We start from the raw sequence: 22,607 nt of genomic DNA on the forward strand, positions 1-22,607 counted from the left end.
CTTCAGTAGTTGTGGCATGTGGGCTCAGTAGTTGTGGCTCACGGGCTCTAGAGAGCAGACTCAGTAGTTGCGGCACACGGGCTTAGTTGCTCCGCGACATGTGGGATCTTCCCGGACCAGGGCTTGAACCCGTGTCCCCTGCATTAGCAGGCGGATTCTTAACCACTGCGCCACCAGGGAAGCCCCAGGAAGTCCTTTCTATCAACCCACCCTTAAGTAAATCCACAGAGGATTCTAGGTGGTGGACAGGTGGACTTTTTAAAACATATATTTTATGTTCATATACATAAATATACATATGTTCATTTTACCATGAATTAGAAGAGACAAGCACAAGTTCTTGATAAAATCTCCTTTTTCACCAAAGCTAAGACACCATAAACCAAACATCTTTGAGTCGCAAGGAAAAAATTAAACGAGGACACACAATGGATTTTAAGACATTCCAATGTCAGAAATGATAAGACACAAAAAAAGCAAAGCATCTAAGAATCAACAAAATAAGTTATTTCAGTTTTTAGAATTATAGTCACTTTAAAGAGAAATATTAAATGACTGTGGCACACAGATATGGGAGGAACTGTGAAGGTGTTACAAGAACGACTACATTATATAACAAGAGCACACAGAGCAAGCCGTGTGCCGGGTCCTGCTCTAAGTGCTTTATAGAACTGAACATATTTAATCTTTAAAACAACTCCACGACGAGGTACCACATCATGCCTGTCTTCAGAGCAGCGAACTGCAGAACGATGGGGGTGGTGACCTGCCCAATGTCACACACAGGTGGTGCCGAGGTGAGAAGCCCAGCCCAGCACCAGGCATGTGGGTCCCAGCTCCCTGCTCTTCTGAGCCTCTCCAGAGAACTCCGGGTAGGATCATGGGAAATCGCCAATATTCAACTATTTCTGACTTACAAAACTGGCAAGTTCAAAGGATTCAACCTAATAGCTGCACCAGCCATTTGTTAAATGTCTGATTAACGGCTGAAACGTGACTGACTAGAGAGAATTCCTTTCAGGGCAGAGTGGAACCTCGGTCGTGGGCGGCGCATCCCTAACCTCAATCCAAAACCCTGAAACTTTTGAAACATTCTAGAATGTTTACCTAAAGCCCCTTTCATTTTCTTCACTTGGATTCCAGTCTCCAGAATCAATTGAAGGACAGGAAGGAATACTTGCAGGAGAAAGGTATAAAAAGGAGAAATGCAAGTACGTTCTGTTCCTAAACTTCAGGGCTGGCCTGCAAGCAATTTCAGGACAACCTTAAGAGACAACTGATAATTCTCTGGATTGATCTTTCACAAGCTGTGGCCTCACCCCTGTCAAGCTGTGGCTAAGCTAGTAGCTGGAGGGCAAAAGCCATAAGCCAGGGTTAGCCAAATACTTCTCGAGATGAATGATTTGGTTCATCAAGGGCACAGAATATCAAAGGTTATGCCCAGGGTCTGTTTCTAAAAGTAATTATGTAATAAATGACCCCAAAAGCAAGGGCCCCCACCCACCATGCCTTTCCTGTCAGCACCTGCACTCAGGGCTGCACGCAGCCGGCTCCAGCCGGCACCCTTCACACCCTGGTCTCATCTACTCAGATGAATGGGGCCCCTAGAGTTGTGCAACATGCTGGCCCTTCCTGCACATATGTAGAGAAGGAGCTCAGGTTTCTAATAACTCTGGGCAAATGCCCAGAGAAGATCTAAAGCAGAAACCTGATACACAAAACTGGGATCATCACGGAGGAAGGCAAGGAAAAACCTGGATCTTATTTTAGGAAAATACTTTATTCTGACATTTAACTCAAAATACCTTAATAGTCAAGGACTCTGAGCTAGTTAATACTCCTGGTTCTAAGAGCAGCACAGACCCCGACATAGGAACCTCTTTCATTTTTATTTCTTTGTAACTTGCAAAGCTCACTCTCATTACTGATATGCCTCCATTAACTCCTAATTCCAGAGAAGTTTAAAATACATACATTCTCAAACATGTTCTTTTTTTTTTTTAATCGTCAAAGCTCAGCACCAGAAAAAATTAACTCAAGCCAGAGAAGATTATCTTCATAAACATTATGTTCTTAATAGAAGTAAACTGCTCTTTTCCCTTAAGCAAAATAGAACATTATGCAGCGCCTTTTGTACTCGGCTTTCAAAATGTGAATGGGAACACTTTTCCAAAGTCACGAATATACAAAAGGACCAAACAAAATCGCAAAAAAAACATGGAAATGAAAAACTTCTCTCTGCCGAAAGGAACTGTTCTTTGTTGATAAAGGGAGGTTCAAACATATTTTAAATATTTTTAAACAAAGGCCTAGCTGATGTCCCTTAATCCATCCATCCAGCTCAACTTTCTACGCAGGCAGCTGCCACAGCGCAGCGCCCGTCCAGAAGGGAGGGCCGGAGGCATTTCCTCAGTGGCCCACATTCCTGGGGGACACGGGACTTAGCAAAGTTAACAGCAATTCTCAACCTCCAATGCAAGTACAACAACATCTTCATAGAAGTTTTACAAGGACATCCTGGCAAGAACCAAACTACCATGAAGAGCAATGTTTCGGGGCCCCGAGCATTCCAGCAGCTCGCTTTTCTTGGCCACCTCTCCTTGCAGTGTGGTGCAAACAGGCAGTCAGCTGGGAACCCACAGGAGGGTCGCAGGGAGAAAGCACTTGGAGAAAATAAAGCCAAATATACCCATTCTGGCTCAACACTCCTTGCTCCGCAGGAAAGGGGAGCAAGAGGAGGCCAGGCAGATTTCAACATCTCTCATCAGTGCCGGGGAAAGGATGGGTGCAGATGCGTGAAGCTGCCTGCCTCGGGGTCCAATACCATCTCTCTCCATCCTTCCAGAAGATGCCATCCTCAACCTTGCATGCCTCATCAGTGTGAGCACTAAGGGAGCATTGCTCTGAGCAGGACCCTCACACGGGGGGGCGGCACAGGTTGCCCTGGGAGACCATCCATGGTGTGACCTATGGAACAAAGGTCCAAGGTGAATAACAGAACCACGGGGCCACGAGGGAGAGCAGTCAGCCTTGAAACCAGGATCAGTGTCCTAGGGCTGTCCTAACAAATGCCACAGACTGGGTGGCTTCAACACCAATGCACTGTCTCACAGTGCAGGAGGCCAGAAGTCAGAGATCAAGGTGTCCGAGGGCTGAGGGAGACTCTGTTCCCGCCTCTCCCTTCGCTTCTGGGGGGGCTGCTGGCAATCCTTGGCGTTCCGTGGTTTGTAGAATCATCACCCCATCACTGCTTCCCATCTTCACATGGTTCTCCCTGTGTTCGTGTCTGTGTCCAGATTTCCCCATTTTATAAGGACACCAGCCATATTTGATCAGGACCCACCCTAATGATCTCATTTTAACTTGATTACCTCTGTAAAGAATCTATCTCCAAAAATGGTCACATTCTGAGGTACTGGGGGTTAAAACTTCAACACATGAATTTTGGGGAAGGGACATAATTCAACCCCGTAAGAAGGCCCTTGGAGAATCACTGGTAGTTGAAAAAGAAAGGGTCCTGTAAGAAATCCGCATTTTCATTCTTTAGCATCTCTTGCACAGTAAGTAACTACAGAAGCCAAAAGTCTGTATCACAATGCAGGAATAAGTTAAATGAATAATTTTTTAAGTGGGGAGAAAGATGTGGGAGAGAAACATAGGCAAGGTGCCATCACAAGGGGAAACAGGAAAAATGAGGTGTAAAATGATACATTCATAAACAGTTTTGGCAGAGGCCTGTTGCCAGTAGCTATACAGTAGACTCTCCGAGTTTGGCAAGATATAAAAGAGGACAAGGCCCAAAATACATTAATGGTCCAGCTATGGCTTTAGATCGGGGTCATAACTGGCTGGGAAACGGGGCTCACCTTACAATTCCGTGAACTGCTAACTTTGAGTCTCATGCCATTCAGTGAGGATTTACATGGCAAGGATCAGGTCATTGCCAGCCACTGGCCTGGACTTGAGCTAGACACCCATCTAGGGTTTTCAGAGTAAGGAGTGTCCTGAGAAACGGACATATGCAGGAAGGCCCTAAAGGGCCCCTGCTTTCTCAAACTCAAAACATGAAATAAGGAAACATCACATCTGGCAAAGGTGGGTGATGAAGAGAGGCCTTTTCTTGGAAGAAAAAAAAAGAAAAGAAAATGGGAAGGCATTTTATTTTCAAAGGAGCCTCAGTGGTAATAGCTTTGTGATTCTGAATATTGCTGAAGACTAGGAAGAATGTCCAACTACAAGGTGCATAATACACACACAAACACTGTCACTATCATCATGCAAATGTGTGCTAACATCTGAGATAACAGAGGGGCAAGTGCCTTCAAAACAATTTCACCCCAATTTCCATTAAATGCCATCTAGCCCATGGGTTCTCAAAGTCCACTCTATAAGCTCCTGGTGGGGGCGGCAGTGGGGGTGGTCCTTAAACCTTTTAAGAGAATCTGCGAGGGCAATACCATATTTGTAATAATACTAAGACAACAACTGCCTTTTACATTGTGCCGACATTTGCACTGATTGTGTAAATGTAACAGTGGGATAATACTGTTGAGTGAATCAAGGCAGTGGCGCCAGACTGCACTCCTGACTACTGTATACTTGCAATCAGAAAAAGGAGTTTCCTTAAGAATGTTGACGAAGCAATACTGATGAAGAACACTGATGAATAAAAACTATTTTTATTTTATTATTTTTTATTTTATTAGCTCCCAACTCCTGAGTACATACTTTTTATTATTCTGTGTGACAAAGGAAGTATGCGTAGAGCACTTCTGCTGCATACCAAAGCACATGGTTGCTTCATGATAAAGTACTTGTGCAATTGTGAGTTGCAAGCTGAACTAGCCACTTTTTTATGGGTCACCATTTTTACTTAAAAGAATCACTGACAAAGTATGGTTATACAGATAAGTATAGGGCAGACATTTTCTCACAAATGAATGAAGGGAGCCTGCCACTTCAAGGAAAACAATTGACAATATTTGTTGCCAACAATAAAATTTGAGCTTCCAAGCAAAATTAGAATTTGGGGAAATTTGTATCTACCACCATGTGCTTGACAGAATCCCAGTACTACTTAAAGACTTTCCTATTGAGGATGATGAGGATATTAATAAATGTGATTTTTTTAATACTGTATAATGAAATGTGTCAGCATTTGAAAGAGCCGTATGACTCAGTGAATCAGTATTTTCTAAATAACCAATGCACGATAATACAAAATCATCCATTAGTAACAGACCCATTCAAAGTGCAAGCAAGACCAATGGATTTCAACGTAAAAGAGTATGAAGAGTTCATTTATATGGCTTCAGGTTCCACATTACAATTAACCTTCAAGAAACTACCTCTTGCTGAGTTTTGATATAGTATCAAAGATATCCACAATTATCTTAAGAAACTAATAAAATACTTCTCCCTTTTCCAACTACACATCTGTGTAAGGCCAGATTTTCTTCATATACTTCAACCAAAGCATATCAAAACAAACTGGGTACAGAAGTAGATGTGAGAATCCAACTATCTTCTATTAAGCCAGATATTAAAGAGACAAAAATATTAAAAAGACCACTCTTCACTATATTTTCCAAAGCATAATATTGTTCATAAAAAATATTAGCTATGTTAACATGTAATGGGTTTATTATTATTTTAAAGCATATTTTAAAGTTAAATATTTTTAAAGTTTTTGTTTTAATTTCTCACCTGGCAAATATCAGTAGATACAACCCACATAAAGAAAATCTCTTTGTGCACCTTAATACTTTATGAGGGACTTCCCTCGTGGTCCAGTGGGTAAGACTCTGCACTCCCAAGGCAGGGGGCCCAGGTTCGTTCCTGGCTGGGGAACTAGATCCCACAACTAAGAGTCCGCATGCTGCAACCAATAAGTCCACATGCCACAACTAAGGAGCATGCGTGCTGCAACTAAGACCCAGTGCAACCTAAATAAATATTAAAAAAACAAACTTTATGAGCGTTAAGAACTCTTACAATAAAAAAAAAAAAAAAATTACCCACTTAAAGTGGACAAAGGATCTGAGTAGACATTTTTCCAAATAAGATATACAAATGACCAATAAGCATACGGAAAGATGCTTAACATCATTAGCCCCAGAGAAATGCAATCAGAACACGAGGTACTACTTCACATCTACTAGGATGACTATGATCAAAAAAACAGACAACAACAAGTGTTGATGAGGACAGAGAGAAATTGGAACCCTCATGCACTGCTGATAAGAATGTAAAATGGTGCAACCACTTGGAAAATAGTCTAGTAGTTCATGAAAATATGAAACACAGAGTTACCGTATGACCTAACAATTCTACTGGTACGTTTACACCCAAGAGAAATGAAAACATGTCTACACAAGGACGTGAACATGAATGTTCACAGCAGCACTGTTTATAATAACCAAAGAGTGGAAACAACCCAAATGATCATCAACTGATGAATGTATAAACAAAATGTGGTGTCCATACAATGTAACATTATTCAGTAATCTATGGTTAATAACAGGATACCAGTTAAAAGAAAACTCCATCTAGACACCTGTGGATTCCCACATGTGCCTATTTAAAGGATTCAAAATAGAAGAGAGTATTAAAAAACTAAACCCTCTCAGGAGAGCCAACCCTAACTTCACCAGTCCCTCCCACAAGATGAACCCAACAGAAGCTAGTTTTACCCATATTCCAGCCTTCTAGACTTGCCTCTCAATGCCTTCCCAAGAAATGACTGCTATACTTCTCTTCCTCCCAGCTTTATGAGCTTCCCAAGTAATTGGTGACAGTGAGGGTTGAAGAAGCATAAGGCTTGTAGCATAGCTGAGTAACTCAACCAACCTCACAGTCAAGTTCACCTTAACGGACAGCGCAGACCTTCCTACCATCAGCCGCCATCTGCTACTATCAAACACAAATGAAACCCACCCTCCGGTCCCCAAAACGCTCTCCCACCAGCCTGATGCCCCTAGATAACCTGCTCATAGAACCATCACCTGCGAATACTTCTCATTCTTCCCCCAAATCACAAATATTTCCAAATAAGGGTAAGGTCCATAACTAGTGATTTCAACCACTAACAAACAGAAGGGCTTCCAAAGCCCACTGCCATGCATCCACCTTTAACAAATGGACAGTCCACCTGGACTTTGCCAAAAACAACCAATCCAAACACCAATGCCCATAAACTAGTAAGTCACTTTGAAGTCAGGCATCATTGCATGATTACAAAAGATGATATATTATTTTATTGAATTCCTGCTAAGGGATAGAACTTCCTTTTGGATAAAACCACAACTTCTTAAAGCTGCAAAGCCATTTCTCTCACACAAAGAATGATGGTGGTATCAATTAAAAAAAAAAACAAAAAAAAAAACACAAGCACATTCTAACGATAAAAAAACAAAGAACAGATGTATTATCTTGGTTCACCTATTTAAAAAATACTTAGCTTTAAAAGAAAACATTATCAATGTACTTTGTGGGTTAATCGGTAGGGAATCAATTTTTTAAATTTCTCAGCTTATAAAAGTAATTATCTGATCATTGAAGAACTCAGAATATGAAGAAAATTAACACACCCCAAAATCTCATTACTGGAGAAAAAACTGAGAGGTAGTATTTCATTATAGTCTTTTTCTATGTATGCCATACAATTTTTCTTATTTTTTAATTAAAAAAAAGTAGGATCATATGATATACTACACTTTTTTTGCTGCACCTCGCAGCATGCGGGATCTTAGTTCCGCAACCAGGGATCGAACCCATACCCCTGCAGTGGAAGCACAGAGCCCTAACTACTGGACCGCCAGGGAATTCCCTAAACTACATTATTATATTCTGCTTTGTTTCCACTTATGAGCATTTTCCCTTGACATTAAATACTCTCAAACAATTTTAATGTCTGTAAAGCACTCTACTATATGAACAAAAGTACTATCACTTTGCCAGCCAGATATTCTCATTGTTGGCAATTTTTATCATAAATAACATATTAGAGAACATCCTCACACAAAAATCTTGATATGCACCTCTGATTTTGTTTTTTGTTTTTTAGGATAAATTCCTAGAAGAAAAACTGTTGAGTCAAGGAGTATGAATATTTTTAAGGCTCTTGATACATACGCTGCTACAAACAACCCTCCTACCAGCAGTGCATAAAAATGTCTATTTTCTTGTACCTTTTTACTAAAATGGGCGCTACTATTATTTTAGCCGTTGTCACTTCGATAGGTTAAAAAAAAAAAAGGCTAGTTTTTGTTTTAATCCAGGGTTCCTTTGGAATCCTTGCTGTTCCACAATGTCCTCATTCTGTCCAAGGCAAGTTCACAGAGCTGAACAGAAATCCACGCACTAGCTGTGCACAGCACATCAGGGGCTGTCCAAGCAAGACAGGGGCCACATGTCAGGGGATTCTGCTGCTGTAAAGAAAGAGAAAACTTGATGCTTTGGGGGAAAACACGGGTGTTCAAGTGTGTGGAGATTTAGGTACTTGGCAATTCCCAGCACTCAGATTATATGGGGAAGCAAGTTTAGTGCCAACATACCAACACCTGGGGGGAGTGGGGGGTCAAAGAGTGCCCTCCCTTCCTAATGAGTGTTAATCACATTATAATAAAAATGAAAAGTAAACCAAATAGCTTCAGTAAGGAATCACTGCAGCAACTATTTCCACATTATCTCACAACTAGGGCAATCCTACACACTCAAAACTGTGTTTGATTCAGCACAAATATCCCCTCCACACCCCCACCCCCGCAAAACCTCATATTCTGGAAAGAGAAAGCACAGGCTGAGGGACGCTGGGAACCCTAAAAGAAATGTGCTAACAGCAGGCTCCTACCCCCAGCCTGGTAAATCTCTCATCTATAATCCAACACAAGAGACAACAGGCAAACAGCAAGAGGTCATCTTCAAAGAGCCGGTTGCTACGGGAAGCAAGTGTAGAGGCAGCAAGCATGTCCCCATCAAAGTCCGGCAGCTGCAGAAGAACCACAAAGGTACAGCTCCCCTCGGAGCAGAGCACGGATGCAGGAGGGGCGTCTCCGGGGGAGGGGGCACAGGAGGAGGAGGAAGGAGGGGATAGAAAAACATCAGACCAGCAGCAACTGCCCAGTGGAACATAAAACCTGGCAGTTTTGTGCTGCTCAACGAGGGGGAAAGTAGGGAAAGAAGAAACACAGAAAATAGCATTTCCTGAACTTGCCTTTTTAAGCACTAGTCAAAACTGTCAGCGTACCTGAGAGACGGCCAGATAAAACCCACGTCTATGGAAAGAGAAACACAGCCATTAGTGATAAAACGGCAAGTACCAGCTTTAAGCACCATCTCAGTACAAATGTGATCATCTCCCGGCAGAAAAATTTCTAAATCCTTGGTCCAAATGCCCCCTTCCCAATACAGCAACAGCAGCCACAAAGAAGAGTAGACCAACCACTTGTCCACAGAATCCAAATAGGGGAATCTCAGGGCGGCCTTTACTTTGGGTAGAAGCTGCCCTCATTTTTCCAAGTAAATAGCACAAGAGTCGACAGGCTTCACAGCCCCTAAGTGGACATCTCAAATAGTCCCTTTTGCATTTGAGCTCTCCAACCCCAGATGTAGCACTGGTGCACCGAAATCACACAGGACTCAGGGGGAAGAGACCGCTAGAGAATCAAGTCCCATTCCTTCACTCCGAATGAAGACAGACCTTGGGACATTCCCCCAGCTCATCTGGAAGCCAGGTCTCCCAACTCCCAAGCTGAAGTTCTTGGTTGTCATGGGCGACAACCATAAAGGTCTAGGGACAAGGAGAGGGGCTAAAGCTTCGTCTTCGTTTCTGGCTGCTACTAAATGGCTTGATGTGCTATATGAAAGTTCTGAAACAAAGTGCTCCCAAAGAACAGTCCATCTGTTGGTTTTGGCGGGTTTTCACAGAAGTCAGGCCCACAGGCAGGTGGACACATCTGTATGTCCTCACCCTGCTCTCCGTGTCTGTATCACATGGCTCTGCTGAGAAAGTGCTCAGACTCTCAAAGAAGGTATCATTTTGCTCAAAATGATTTCCTGAAACAGGTGAGAGGTTCATGGGGCTAGATGTACACACACAAAGGGTTCAGGCCTGAAACTCAATCACAGAACCATATCCCATGTGAAAGGGCAAGGCTAAAATGGCACGGGTGATTTCTTCCAGGGTAAACACTCAGAAGTCACAGACTTGTGCAATCTGTTTTTATGAATGGCTCTGTCTTCACCACATTTTGTGGATATAAAATGTGCTGTGTTAAAAACAAAAATCAAACAAATTTAAATGGCTCTTTCAATAGGCCAAGACTATCTGTATTTGTCCTCAGCCAAGTGGAAAAGAGTAAACATGAAATTAAAAAAATAAAAATGAAATAAACTCTGAATTCAAATCAACAAAAATAAATCTGCAGTACTCCAGACACCTTTTATTGCCACCCAGCTAGTAAACAAGCGAGTGCTCCTAATCAGCATGCCAGGGTCTCATCACTTTCGTCCTCAGCTGCCAATGCTACCACTAACACAGGACTTCTCAGAACCCGACTTCCACTATTGTGGGTTTTTTGTTTTGTTTTGTTTTTTAGTGTCAAGAAAAGAGAGAAGTACAGTACTCTGTAATGGTCTATATGGGAAAATAATCTAAAAAAGAGTAGATATATGTATATGTATAACTGATTCACTTTGCTATACAGCAGAAACTAACACAACATTGTAAATCAACTATACTCCAATAAAAATTTAAAAAAAAAACAAAAGAGAAGTATGAGGAGAGATGTAGGCACTTATTTATATGAAGAAAGACTTCTCCAGTACCTTCCACTGTCACTGAACATGTTGGAGAATTGAAGACAGAAAAAGAGGAGGGGAAAAAAAAAAAAGGAATTCATGAGGGTGATTCAAGTTCCTGAAAAGGAACAACTGTCCATAAAATGAACAACCTCAGTTAAATACATTTTTGTTATATTGGGTCATTTTCATAAATATTTTTGGCTGAAACCATTAGAAGCTTCTGGCTGCAATGGTAAATGATAAAGGGGAGTTGGTCTCTGATGGTTGGTCTCCCTTACAGTTCACAACTGGAGATTAAGTTTAAGAGACCCAACTCAACCCCCTAACCCAAAGAATCGAACTTGCTCCTGCCCTCTCAGCCTTCCAAAGGCCCAGAGGAAGACCTCTGTGGCCCCAGGTCAGGTGCCAGCAGCCTCTGAAGGGGAGGGAAAGGGCCTCTGAATGACCAGATTAAGTCTGAATGGAGGAAGAACCTGTGATTAAGTTTTCTGAATAGTTGGCTCTCTTAGGGGGAGCAAACTCCTTCAAAAAAAAACAAAAAACAGAAAACGGCAGAAACCTCGCCTGGCTCTCTGTTACTACCCTTCAGAAATGGGAGTCCTGCTCTTCGGATCTAGGAAAGTGGATTTTCACATACTCAAGTCAAGCCCACTTTCCAACCAACGTGTGAGGTTCAGCCAATTTTCAAGGGAAAGGAGAAAAAAAATAACACTGCCTTATTTCTTCTCAAGATTACTATTTAGACAGTTCAGGTTGACATGGACCATGTTTTAACCGCCAATCCCCCAAGACAAACTTAGAAACTTCTCCAAGCCATTACATAGCAAAGAAGCTAGTCTTTCCTTCAACTCACTTAGCTTCATCTTCAACCAAAGCTTCTTTACAATATTATTCCAGCTTTGCTGGTCCAGACTCTTTGCCAGAAGGTTCTTTACCCCAAGCATAAGTAGGAAAGGAAAAACGAAAAAGGCATTTTATCTAACCTATGGCAGTCTGGTCGGAATTGTCCTGGCTACACAAGACACAGGCCTGCTGAGGTTTTGTTCTGCTTTTCTAAGTTGGGGGGGGGGGGGGGCGGGGAATATCAACATAAATCTTTCTTCCCAGTGAAAGATCCGAGGATTAAGTTAACTCATAACACAGACTACTCATATATTAAGATACAGTTCATTAAAAATCTTGAACAAAATGTTGAGTGACCCATCCATGTTAAAAACTCAAGTTTGGGTGTAAAAGGCCAACGTCTGAAAAACCCAGGGGGGAAGAATGGTTGGGAGAGATGAAAAAACTCTTCCAAGACCACCCTGTTTAAGCTCGACCATCTTGGCAAGGAGAGCGTGCGCCTCCCCTCCTAAAGCACCTGGTTCTGCAACTGATGTTCAACGTGTTTCCATTTAACTTCAGGGGACACAAGAATGAAAGGCAGGGATCCTGTCCTTCAAAGAGACTACAGTTACACAGAGGAGAGAAGGCACGAAAAGAATAAAATGCACGTGGGAGTGAGGGGTAAGTGCCAAGAGCGAGGCCCATCAAGAGAAGGCAAGACGGGGGCATGAGGCATCCCGGGAGGCCTTCAGGATTTGGTCTCGAGAGATAAAAGACTGTGAGATTTGGTTCCTTACTTATTTCTGTCTAGAACTTTTCAAGGATTTTTTTTTTTTTTTTAATTTAGGCCGCGCCGCGTAGCATGCATGATCCTAGTTCCCCAACCAGGGATCAAACCTGTGCCCCCTGCAGTGGAAGCGCTGAGTCCCAACCACTGGACCGCCACGGAAGTCCTCCAAGTTTCCACTCAGCAATTGATGTGGCAGAGATTACACATTTATATTTATTAAGCCCACTAAATATATAAAATACTTAATATATATTTGTGTATTTATTGAGCATAACAATAGCTAGCTCTTACTATGTATCTATTTAATCTTACAACCATAAGAAGTATTTTTTAAGATACTCATAACAAAAACTCAGAGAGGCTAAGTGCCTTACCTACGGTCACTCAGCTGAAAAGTAATACTAGACTTCGAACTCAGGTCAGATTGCCAAGTCTGATGCTGCGCTTCCCTCTGCACCTCTGCAATGCAACAGTTCCGAGCACACATCCCCTCCTCCAGTGGATTTTTTTAAGGTGTCAAAACCCCACCAGTAATTTAAAACCTCCGGTGTGATTCTTAGCCTATAATTATTTGTTTACATGCATGTCCTCCCAACTAGCCCAAGTTCCTTAACGACATCCTTCACCTTCATATTCTAGCACTGGGTGTGGCACACAGGAAAGCTGAACAAACACGCCATGGTCACACTAAACTGAGTGGCTCACGACACTCAAAACACCAGAGAGCCTGCTTCAGCTAGAAAGTCGTCAAAGGGTTTTGCTCGCTTAACCTCCCTGACCCTGTTTCCTCATCTGTTAATAAGGACAATAATGATACCTGTTTCGTAAGGTTGTTTTGATAAGTGTGTTAGATAATGTATGCTAAAGGCTTGGCAGTGCCTGGAACATGCTAAGTACTCCACAGAGGCGGGCAAATAATGTCTAACTTCCAATGCAAGATAAAAGGGAGGTATGCCAGACCTCACCTTTCATCCACTAGATTTAAATTCTGGAAACTGATAAGATATTATTAAGTTTTAAAAGGGTACCAAACAATGTGTGTTATCCATTGAAACACAATGGGACAGATCTAGATATACTGATAAAGAAAAACTTTCAAGACACATTAAATGAAAAAAAAAAAGGTGTGTGTGTGTGTGTGTGTGTGTGTGTGATTACATGGGTATGCAAGTGCACAGAAAAATACTCTGAAATATATAGGTAATGAGATGGGAGGAGTAAAGAGGTCTTTTCCTTCTGTCACTATGCAGTTCTGATATTTGAATCTTATTATGAAAAAACATTAAAAGTAATATTTTCATTAAAAGCAAAAATAGTGTGGAGTTAACAGTAATGTACCACTGTTGGTTCCTTAGTTGTGACAAATGTACCACAATAATGTAAGACATTAACAATAAGAGAAACTGGGTGAATGGTATATAGGAACTCTCTATCTTTGCAGCTTATCTGTAAGTCTAAAACGATTCTAAAATTTAAAGTTTGTTTTGGACTTCCCTGGCGGTCCAGTGGTTAAGATTCCATGTTTCCACTGCAGGGGGTGCAGGTTCAATCCCTGGTGGGGGAAGTTCCACATGCTGCAAGGTACAGTCAAAAAAAAAAAAAAAAGTTTTTTTTTAAAAAGCAATAATATGTATAGCACAGAACCATCTTTGCTTTTAAAACTCTGTCCATATACATAAGTATATATTCACTACATTTCAAATGTTAACAATGGTTCTGAGTGGTAAGACTGAAGATGGTGCTCATTTCCTTGTACCTTCTAGATCAGTGGTTCTCAAAGGGTGGTTGCCAGATCGGCCGTAGCAGCGATATCTGGAAACTTGTTAGAAATGCAAATTCTCAGGCCCCACCCCAGGGCCACTGAATCAGACTCTCTAGAGGTGGGGGCCAGATGATTTTGATGCACACAAGAGTTTGAGAACCCTGTTCCAGATCACAGAAACTGGTTTTATAAAAAGTGTCACTTTTATAGTCAAAACAACAGAACAATGAAACTTGAAAAGGGGGTATGTTGACGAATGAATAGCATTTTAAGCCCAGATGCAGGCCCTGACACAGCACGTGCACCGGGAGGCAAGCACAGGCCAGTCCCAACTCAGACTGACCCGCTCTGTCCCTTCCCTTGTCTCCCCACCATCCCAGGCCAGCTTCCATGGGAGCCCCTGGGATACCTACAGAGACAAGTCTCAGACAAACAAATCTGGCATGGGGGGAGGGTTTCTTTTTTAAAAAATTTTTTATTGTAAGAGGAAAGTTTGTTGGCACCAGCTCATCATCTTCAAATTTATGGCCTCCGGTCTTGGTTGTATATTAACAGCACCAGCCAGGGCATGACAACTAACAGTTTAAGAGGTAGAGACTCATCTTCATAATTTAAAAAAAAAAAAAAAATTCCTAAACATGAATGTAGTAGCAGCTCAAATGAACAAGGTGTGAGCCTATCAGCCCTGCCTTTGGAATAGCCCCGGATGTCCTCTGCCATCCTACTCCGAGGCCCGGGAGTATTTATAATGCCCGGCTGGCTTCCTTCCCTCCAGCTACATCCTGAGACTCCTTCCACCTCGTGCAGAAGACCCTTGGAGTCTGTACTTCAGCTCTGCTTTCAGAGGCCCTCAAGGGGCTGCTCTGCCTGCTGGCTCAGCTCCATGAGAGCCCTGGTAAAGGGAGTATGGGTGTATCGCTGGCAGCGGCAGCAGGTGAGGCAGAGGAGAGTACGCGGCGAGAGGAGCCTGTGAAGGGATTCCCGCGGTCCCCAGAATCCTGCTCTGCCCTGGATTTCAATTTGTTGAAATGAGCAGTCGTAAATCAAAGAGTAACAACTTAATACAAGCAGAATACCTTTCGCGGGTACAAAGAATTTTATGTGAAAGATTTTGTCTTCAGAGTCCACATAGTAACCTATTTGGAGTACAAGTACAATATAAACACTTAATTGAGCTGCTGAAAAGAACTGCTATCCATGGAGAAAGTAACTCTGCTCTCATTATTGGACCCCAAGGATCAGGAAGGACTATGTTAATAAACCATGCTTTGAAAGAACTAATAGAAGGAGAAGAGGGAGTGAAAATGTATTACAAGTTCACTTAAATGGACTGCTGCAGATCGAGGACAAAATTGCCCTAAAGGCAGTTAAATCTGGAAACTGTAGTTGGAGATAAAGTTTTGGAAGTTTTGCTGAAAACCTTTCATTTCTTCTGGAAGCTTTAAAAAAAGGTGACTGGACTAGTAGTTGCCCAGCGATCTTCATATTAGATGAATTTGATCTTTTTGCTCATCATAAAAACCAAACACTCCTCTATAATCTTTTTGACATTTCTCAGTTTGCACAGACTCCAGTAGCAGTTATTGGTCTTACACGTAGATTGGATATTTTGGAACTCTTAGAAAAAAGAGTGAAGTCACGATTTTCCCACTGGCAGATACACTTAATGAATTCACTTGGTTTTCCACAGTATCTTAAAATATTTAAAGAACAATTATCTCTATCTGCAGTATTTCCAGACAAGATTTTCGCTGAGAAGCGGAATGAGAAGGTTCAGAGTCTCTCAGAAGATAGAAGTGTACAAGAAGTGCTGCAGAAGCATTTCAATGTCAGCAAAAACCTGCGGTCATTACACATGCTATTGAGGCTTGCTTTAAATCGCGTAACACCATCACAACCATTTATGACTGCAGCAGATCTGATGGAGGCAAATCAGCAGTGTAGCGTGGACTCTAAAGCAAATATTGTACGTGGTCTGTCGGTCTTGGAAATCTGTCTTATCATAGCAATGAAACATTTAAATGACATCTGTGAAGAGAAGCCCTTTAATTTTCAAATGGTTTATAATGAGTTTCAGAAGTTTGTTCAAAGGAGGGCCTATTCTGTTTATAATTTTGAGAAACCTGTTGTCATGAAGGCTTTTGAATACTTACAACAATTAGAATTAATAAGGCCCCTGGAAAGAACATCAGTAAATGCACAGAGGGAGTACCAGCTGATGAAACTACTTCTGGATAATACACAAATTATGAATGCTTTGCAGAAATACCCTAACTGTCCTACAGATGTTAGGCAGTGGGCAACATCCTCCCTAAACTGGTTATAAATATAACCATGGCTTCAGTTATGGAGTTTCAGGCATACTTCTCTAAAGAACTAAAAGCTATTGTCCTTTAACAAGATATGTTACTATGTTTTCCTATATTTATAAAGATGTATTTTTGTATTTATGGGAGACTGTTACATATGCAGTATCATGGCTGTGCCTTGCCTTTGAATCACGAGCAGTTACATGATTTATAATTCCAGTGATTTAGATTATTTTGTAAGTAGTTGTTCAAAAAAATAAGCATGACTATTTTAGGGATTGAACCACATGCTTATTTAACACTTGTGAAGTATTTATGTGGTACATTTGAAGAGTTCATTTCAACCCAGCAGCCAGATGTTTTAACAATCCTTAAAACAGTAAAGAAACAATGGTAAGAGTTGAGGTGTAATGAGTAATCGTTTGGTCCATTGGGGGGTGCTGCAGTTTTTCTGTATTCATGGAAATTTGGGTTTCTGTCCCAGACCAAGGTCTTCTAGTTCAGGAGACTGATCAGTTTGGCTAGAAGATGGTTCACATGGAAGAAAAAAGCCAAAAGTTTGAACATTTTCTTCCAGACTTCTTAAAATATGGTACTCATACCATCTACAGAAGAATCTCTTGTAGGAGGCTTTTAAATACAGATTTTTGGGCCTCTTCTAGGGACTAGCATTTGTCTTTCTAACAGGCACTGTAGGAAATTCCTGTAAAACCACTCCCACAAATAATGGAAAGTGTACGACAGTGTTAACTAAATCTATTTGTAACAAAAAGTAGACCCCTGTGAGGAATGTGGAAATGTCAAAGCATCACCTTATAAATTCAGGAATCCATGAACTAATACTGGTATATGTTTGTTCGTTTGTTTATTTATTTTTATTTTGGCTGCAATGGATCTTCATTGCGGGCGAGTGCGCAGGTTCAGTAGTTGCGGCGTGTGGGCTTAGTTGCCCTGAGGCGTGTGGGATCTTAGTTGCCCGACCAGGGATTGAACCTGTGTCCCCTGCACTGGAAGGCGGATTCTTAACCACTGGACCACCAGGGAAGTCCCGGGTATATGTTTAAAGTGAAATTTAATAAGCATTAAGTGTTGTGACTTCATTTATTCAAGAATATTTGATTGCCTATTATTTTCATGGAAGGTTTACAAAAGAGAGAGTCCCTATACTTGTGCAGTTTGTAATCCTTTTAACTGTCAAAGACCCTATGATATTTAGTTACTGTTGTTTACAGGTGAGAAAACTAACACAGTAGTGGCCCTGTCCAGAGGATTGACAGACCCTGGAATTCAACTCATTTCGTTGACACCAAAGCTCAGTAACATGTTCCTTACCATGTATTTTTAAAACTCTAAGAAATTATTTACTTGGTTTTTAAGAAGTATTGCGTTTAGAATGGAATATGAGATTTCTGCACATAAAAATAGCTCTTCAGTAGTTGCAACCTATTCTTTGCATACTTAGGCATTCTAAGTTTTCAGATCACTGTCAATTACTTTTCAGCAGTGTCTCATGAAAGCTAAGGCTTGCATTCTGGTTCTATGCAATAGTCTATAGATTTTTAGGGGACAGTTTGCCAAAATACTTACCATGGTAGATTCACTACTACTAGAAGCAAGGATTTTGCACTGGAGCTAAAATTGTCCCTTTAAAAATTTTTCTGAACTGTTTTAGGGAAGTACCCTCTGCTTTAAAGGCACTGACCATAAAAGTACCTAAAGAACTGGCTTGAAGATTGCAAATTTTGGGCTTCCCTGGTGGCGCAGTGGTTGAGAATCTGCCTGCCAATGCAGGGGACACGGGTTCGAGCCCTGGTCTGGGAGAATTCCACATGCCACGGAGCAACTGGGCCCGTGAGCCACAACTACTGAGCCTGCGCGTCTGGAGCCTGTGCTCCGCAACAAGAGAGGCCGCGATAGTGAGAGGCCCGCGCACGGCGATGAAGAGTGGCCCCCGCTTGCCGCAACTAGAGAAAGCCCTCGCACAGAAACGAAGACCCAACACAGCCATAAATAAATAAATAAATATTTTAAAAAAAGATTGCAAATTTTTATCAGCTTAAGATTCCACTAAAAGGTTAAGAGCGCTCATCTGCCTCCCTGGCTCCACAAGAGCTACAGAAAATCCATCAACATCAGGGAAAGAGCTATAAAACAAGCTAGAAAAAATAGGTTAGCAAAAGTCATACAAATGAAGCACGTGCCTACATTTCAAAGGCATTTTTTCAGAGAAGGAATGTTGAAATTCCCCTTTCCATATTCCCTAATACAGAGAAGCTAAAATGTACTTTAAATTTTTTAACCTAACTTCATCTCTTAAATTGTTTAAACCATCATCAATAAAATAAAAACCAAATCTGAAAAAGCCCTAGCAAAAAACTTTTGAGAATAATGTAAACAAATACGGCTTAAAGATATTTTCATTTACTAGAGGAGGAATGTAGCCTGTTAACAGCACAATCAAAAGATTGAAAAACAGGTGAGGAGGAATGTTAGCGGCATTGGTGCAGTTTTCACTCATGTGATCCCTCCAAGTGCCCTACCAAAAACAGGATCTTATTAAGAAAAACAAAACAAAAACAAAAAGTCTTTCCAATTCTGTGGACATGCATGTGAATGGCTCTGAGGAATTAAGAGCTGTTGGTTCAAATTTACCACATCATAATGCTATATATGATGATTATATACAATTAACTTCCTGAAGAATCTGTTTTGCAGAGCAGCACTCTGGAAACAGTTTTGGTCTTTCTGCAGAGATTCCTTGCTGATTCCACTGTGGTTTGCATTTTCATTTGGTTTTAGAAGACAACGCAGGTTCTTTCAAACCACCATAACCTAAGTGTTGCCCCTTCCTTCACCTTTACCCTAAAAAAATTGAGAATCCATTGGTGTGAACTGTGACACTCAATGTGACTAGGTGGGGCTCCTCCACCCCCATTTTCTTTGAAAGTCACGGGATAAACGAAAGAATTTGCAACACTAAAAATGTAAATGAAAGCTAGCTTCCTTGGTGATCACTCTTACTGATTACCCTAAGTGAAAATACCAGAATTCTTCCGTTCAATTGTTAAACTAGTTATAGCTGGGAAGTGTAGTTTATATCTTTGATGTCTATTTCCTAAGCCACTTTTTAAAAATCTCTGTATGAAAAGACAAGATAACTAATGCCATTTAGCCTCTTTTAAAATTGACAGGGCCAACATACGTACTTTTGTGGGAATACAATCTGCTTATACAACAAAGGAGGGAAATGCCACAATTGACAAACCTCCCTTTCACCTATTCCCATTCTTGCAAATCTCAAGGTGTAAGCCTCACTATAAATTATAAAGCTACTGTTCCCCTCTTTAAGAATATATAACTGAAGAAAAACTTCATATGCAAATCATACAATTTTTTTTTTTAACTTGGGAATGGAATGGGGATAGCATACATTTTATTTGTACAATACTTAATCACTTACCCAAGGTGGGGTTTTATGGGACTTTTTTTCTTTTTTTAACTTTTTGTTAAATACTTGCAGAAAAAACAAGTAAAATTTGACAGTAGCACAACAACCTGTGCCCAAAACACTGACACGAAATACAGAATAAAGCTAAAATAATTGTTTACCAATATTTTGAGAGGTAACAAATAGGATATAGGTTGAGACTGCATAAAAAATGTACTGCTGGTTGAATATCTGAGGTAAATGATGTTCAGTCAAGATGCTACTTGTGGCTTCCCTGGTGGTGCAGTGGTTAGGAATCCACCTGCCAATGCAGGGGACACAGGTTCAAGCCCTGGTCCGGGAAGATCCCACGTGCCGCGGAGCAGCTAAGCCCGTGTGCCACAACTACTGAACCTGTGCTCTAGAGCCCGCGAGCCACAACTACTGAGCCCGCGTGCCACAGCCCATGAAGCCCGCGCGCCTAGAGCCCATGCTCCGAAACAAGAGAAGCCACCACAATGAGAAACCTGCGCACCACAATGAAGAGTAGCTCCAGCTCGCCACAACTAGAGAAAGCCCACTCGCAGCAACGAGGAACCAGTGCAGCCAAAAATAAAATAAATAAATTTATGAAAAAAAAAGATGCTATTTGTATCATTTTGCCCATAAATCAGTAAATAATTTTATGCACATGATACCAAATGTTCCTAAAAAGTAATATTTTTAAAAGGTAAAAAAGAGAAACTGGAAAGCCATGGTAAAGAAAAGCACAGAGGGGCTTCCCTGGTGGTGCAGTGGTTAAGAATCCGCCTGCCAATGCAGGGGACACAGGTTCGAGCCCTGGTCCAGGAAGATCCCACGTGCTGCAGAGCAACTAAGCCCGTGAGCCACAACTACTGAGCCTGTGCTCTAGAGCCTGCGAGCCACAACTACTGAAGCCCGTGCGCCTAGAGCCCGTGCTCTGCAACGAGAAGCCACCACAATGAGAAGCCCACGCACCGCAATGAAGAGTAGCCCCCACCTGCCACAACTAGAGAAAGCCCACACGCAGCAACGAAGACCCAATGCAGCCAAAGATAAATAATAAATTAATTAATTAAAAAAAAAATTACTACCTCCTAGAGCCAAGGGGGAGGAGGAATGAGAGATGAGCAAGACCACAGCCATCAGAAGTGAGCCACCCACGACCCAGCAGCCACTCAGGGCACTTCATAGGCCCAGGAACCGAGGGCCACACTCCCAGGCACTGAGCCTGCTGCTCTGCCAGGGCCCTGGGAACCCAAGAGAGGTGCCGAGGCACTGGGACCTGAAAGGTGTCGTGCCTGCCGCTGACGGACTCCAGGGCTCAGAGACAGCACGTCCTCAAGGCAGGAGACTGCACAGGTGTGGCGTGCGGGGTGGGCATGACAGCCACAAAACCCAGGTTGCACAAGTAGAGATGGGAGGTCGACCAAGCTAGAAAGACCACCTAGGGTCCGAATCTGGGTCATGGCTGGGTCAGGTCAGGACTTTCAGCCAGAGGATAAGGAGAATGACACTGGAGAGCCGACAGGAGACTGTCCTCCCCATTAGGGACCTACAGCTGAAAGACCTTCACATGAGTCTGGGAGCAGCAGGCCAGCCAGTGAGCGGAAACCAGCAATAAAGGTGCCGGGTGAATCAAAACAGCTCTTGGGAGAGCCTGACAGATGCAGAGAAACCTAGGCCAGAGAAGCGAGGGTCTGGCTTCCTAAATCACCTCAACTGGGCCTTTGGTCTACACCCCTAGAGTCTCCCACACCGAGGAGGGGACCAGGAAAGGCCTGGTGGGGTTCAGTGCACGGTGGGGAAGGACAAAAAGTACAAGCAGTGCTTCTTCTAATAAAAAGATCTTGGATCTTCCCAAGACTCCTGGGGTTGGTGAGGTGGTTGGGAATTCAGGTGGGGAGCCTCTTTTGAGACCCTCAGGGAATACTCTGTTGCTGGTGGAAGGGCCCCCATATCCAGTTTAGGAAAATGGATTCTCTCATAAATCACTGTGATGGAATTGTAGAAAATCATTTTCTGCAGCCACTGGAGGACAGAACCCAACAAACCTTGGAGGAGGTGGCAGGCTGACCCGGGGCAGTTGGCCAGATGTGTGGGGTGTCGGGGTGGGTACCTCACCCACACAGGGGATCAACAGTGGACAGGCCAGCCTCCGAGGTGCAAAGACAGCAGCCTTGCCCTCAGGGAGCGGAGCCTGGTGAATGTACGCCAAGCAAAGAACCCGGAATAAAGACAGATGAACCGAGGGCACCGGCAGGGCACCCGAAACCCAAGGCACAGAGAAGCAATGCCAAGGTCGAGGCTGAGTGACTAGAAACCTGAAAACAACGGGGCTTTATCACCTGTGACCCAAGGTGGGCTGCCTCTGACGGGCTCCCGCAGAGATGCCTCTCAGGACAAAGGACGGGTACAGGGACGGTCTGTGTGCCTGTATCTGAGATCGAAGGAATTGAGATATTCAGAAATTCCATTCTGGAAGTGCCCTATTAGGAGAACAACACCAGAAGAATCAAGAATCGTTGACAGCCATACCCAGAAACTGGGGCAACATCTGAAGCGTACAGAAGAGACATGAAACCCAGGGGCGTAAGGTAAGCACCACTGCCCCACAAATGCCTGCGAGTGTGTCCTGTTTCACGCGACCCGCACTGCACACCACGCTGA

General features: G+C 42.4%; 1 protein-coding gene and 1 pseudogene across 2 annotated transcripts in view; one reads left to right on the top strand and one right to left on the bottom strand.

The window, feature by feature from the left end:
• ZNRF3 (zinc and ring finger 3) overlaps positions 1-22,607 on the bottom strand; it is a 144,243-nt gene that overhangs the window by 80,475 nt on the left and 41,161 nt on the right. The window lies entirely within an intron of this gene.
• On the top strand, positions 15,209-16,506 carry LOC132347759 (origin recognition complex subunit 4-like; annotated as a pseudogene).

The sequence above is a fragment of the Balaenoptera ricei genome, chromosome 14 (assembly GCF_028023285.1).
Source record: "Balaenoptera ricei isolate mBalRic1 chromosome 14, mBalRic1.hap2, whole genome shotgun sequence".
NCBI lineage: Eukaryota > Metazoa > Chordata > Mammalia > Artiodactyla > Balaenopteridae > Balaenoptera > Balaenoptera ricei.